Here is a 3,710-nt window from a genome sequence, read left to right on the forward strand (position 1 = left end):
CAAAAAGGAGTTTGAAGAACAGCTAGCCAAAAACTCAGAAGGTAATAACAAAAGGTTTTTTTTAAGTACATCAGAAGCAGGAAGTCTGCTAAACAACCAGTGGGGCCCCTGGACGATCGAGATACAAAAGGAGCACTTAAAGATGATAAAGTCATCATGAAGAAACGAAATGAATTCTTTGCTTCAGTCTTCACAGCTGAGGATGTTAGGATGATTCCCAAACCTGAGCCATCTTTTGTAGGTGACAAATCTGAGGAATTGTCACAGATTGAAGTGTAGAGGAGGTTTTGGAATTAATTGAGAAACTTAACAGTAACAGGTCACCAGGACCAGATGGCATTCACCCAAGAGTTCTGAAAGAACTCAAATGTGAAATTGTGGAACTATTAACTATGGTTTGTAACCTGTCCTTTAAATCAGCTACTGTACCCAATGATTGGAAGATAGCTAATGTAACGCCAATGTTTAAGAAAGGCTCTAGAGGTGATCCTGGCAATTACAGACCGGCAAGTCTTACATCAGTACCAGGCAAATTAGTTGAAACAATAGTAAAGAATAAAATTGTCAGACACCTACAAGAACATAAATTGATACACAAAAGTCAACATGGTTTCTGTGAAGGGAGATCATGTCTTACTAAACTAATAGAGTTCTTTGAGGGGGTCAACAAACATATGGACAAAGGGGATCCAGTGGACATAGCGTACTTAGATTTCCAGAAAGCATTTGACAAGGTCCCTCACCAAAGGCTCTTATATAAATTAAGTTCTCATGGGATAAGAGAGAAGATCCTTTCATGGACTGAGAACTGGTTAAAAGACAGGGAAAAAAGGGTAGGAATAAATGGTCAATTTTCAGAATGGAGAGGGGTAACTAGTGGTGTTCCCCAAGGGTCAGTCCTAGGACCAATCCTATTCAACCTATTCATAAATGATCTGCAGAAAGGGGTAAACAGTGAGGTGGCAAAGTTTGCAGATGATACTAAACTGCTCAAGATAATTAAGACCAAAGCAGACTGTGAAGAACTTCAGAAAGATCTCACAAAAATAAGTGACTGGGCAACAAAATGGCAAATGAAATTTAATGTGGATAAATGTAAAGTAATGCATACAATATGCATGGAGGCTAATTTAGGAGAAAGATCTTGGAGTCATCATGGATAGTTCTCTGAAGACATCCATGCAGTGTGCAGCGACAGTCAAAAAAGCAAACAGGATGTTAGGAATCATTGAAACAGGGACAGAGAATAAGACAGAGAATATCTTATTACCCTTATATAAATCCAGGGTATGCCCACATCTTGAATACAGCATAAGCAATACTGGCTGTCCCCTCATCTCCAAAATGATATACTGGCATTAGAAAAGGTTCAGAAAAGGGCAACTAAAATGATTAGGGGTTTGGAACAGATCCCATATGAGGAGAGATTACAGAGGGTAGGACTTTTCAGTTTGGAAAAGAGGAGACTAAGGGGGGACATGATTGAGGTATATAAAATCATGTGTGGTGTGGAGAAAGTGAATAAGGAAACGTTATTTACTTGTTCCCATAATATAAGAACTAGGGACCACCAAATGAAATTAATGGGTAGCAGGTTTAAAACAAATAAAAGGAAGTTCTTCTTCACTCAGCACACTGTCAACCTGTGGAACTCCTTGCCTGAGGAGGTTGTGAAGTCTAGGATTATAACAGGGTTTAAAAGAGAACTGGATAAATTCATGGAAGTTAAGTCCATTAATGGCTATTAGCCAGGATGGGTAAGGAATGGTGTCCCTAGCCTCTATTAGTCAGAGGCTGGAGATGAATGGCACGAGAGAGATCACTTGATTATTACGTGTTAGGTTCACTCCCTCTGGGGCACCTGGCATTGGCCAAAGTTAGTAGACAGGATACTGCTCTGGGTGGACCTCTGGTCTGACCCAGTATGGCCATTCTTTTGTTCTTACATTCTCTCCTAAGAGGATTTTTCTTAGACCTGGCTGTCTCACTGTGTCTTCCACAGCACAGTAATACACCGCCACATCTGCCAGCCTCATCATGTGTAAGACCAGGGTGCTGGATTTTCTGTCTACGGGGATGTGCAAAGCTCCCTCGGGCTTGGGGCTATTAATGATTTCCTGGTACCCAGAAGCTATGTATTGTGGTCCTCGGTTCAGGAACTGCTGGTACCAAAACACGTTGTCATTCGTCTTGATTGAGGCATGAGAGCAGGTGAGGTTCAGTTCGGCAGAGTTGTAGCCAGAGATCACAGCTCAAGGGGCAGCTCCAGGGTTCTGATAGTACCAAATAATTTTCTTTGGTAGCCTGCTACACTGTGGTTACAGGAGAGGTCAGCCCCGCCCCACACCAGGAAAGACAGCGCAGCAGGCTGAGAAACCTTTGCATCCACCACTACGCCTGGGAATAAAATAAAAACAGAGCATGAAAATCCTCCAGACATAGACAGGGAAACTATCAGCAGCAGCAGCAGCGTGAAGTGTCATCAAGAAGGACACCCGGACACAGGTGAAAATTAATAAATACCTGGCAGGGGAGGGGGGGATAATGCCCAGCAATACCACATGGGAATCTGAGGGTTTGGCTACTCTTACGAGTTACAGTGCAATAAAGGGGCACACTAGCTCACTACCTGTCCACACTGGCAAGGCATGCAGAGCGCTCTGACTCTGATGCTGCTGGTACTCCACCTCGGCGACTGGAATAATGGTTGCTGTGCCCCAGCTGGAGCGCCATGGAGCCAGTGTGAACGAGGTGTTGCATTGCTGCTCTCTGATCAGCCTCCGGCAAAGTCCCATAATCCCCTTAAGCCAAGTGGCCACTCTTGTCATTGTTTTTGAATCACTGCAGGAATGTGGATGTGCCCTTTGAAAGCTCTGTTTCTGACAGCCAGCTGCTTATCTGCTCCAAGACAAAGCAAGCCACTAGCATGGACTGCTGTGTGTGAGACAGAGAGGTGGGGGGAGGGGAGTCTGCTGCTGTGTGAGCTTACAATACAGCATGCTGACATGCTCTCAGCCCCCCAAAAACCTACTTTCTCTCCCCCCAACCCACTCTCCCCCCCCCACATACACACAACACACTCCCTGTCACACTCCACCCCACGCCCCCCATTTGAAAAGCATGTTTCAGTCACTTGCATGCTGGGATAGCTACCCATAATGCACCACCCCCAATGCTGCAGGTGCAGCAAATGTGGCCTGGCCAGTGCACTGGAAGCTGTTGGTGTGGACAGACTGCAGCGCTTTCCCTACGTGCTCTCCAAAGGCTGGTTTAACTCAAAGTGCTCTACATCTGGAAGTGTAGCCATGCCCTGACTCACTGGAAACAAGGAGCAGCACAATCCTGGAGACCAAGATTTTAAGCATCCTCTCAATGAAGATTCGGTGTCTCTGCGCTTTTGCAGGGAGCGTCGCCTTTTTCTTTCCACTCAGGCACCCCCACCCCCGCCCGCCAGCAATGTCATAAGAAACTAATTAGGCCATTTCCTCGCAGAGGGAAGCCGACCTCTGTCTTCTGAGGGCTGAAAGAATCCGGAAACGCTGCGTCCGCTCCGAATTAAATCGTGACTCTTGGCGTCAAGCATCAAATCTCTCCGAGCTTGGTTGGTAGCTGCCTTTGCGCTGAGCTGCTAGAAAGTCTCGCAGGGTCCGGGGGGGGGCGGCTGGGGGGGCGGCGGGGGGGGAGCGGGGGGGGGGAGAACTAGACGTCCA

This window comes from Lepidochelys kempii, chromosome 13 (assembly GCF_965140265.1).
Source record: "Lepidochelys kempii isolate rLepKem1 chromosome 13, rLepKem1.hap2, whole genome shotgun sequence".
Lineage (NCBI taxonomy): Eukaryota > Metazoa > Chordata > Testudines > Cheloniidae > Lepidochelys > Lepidochelys kempii.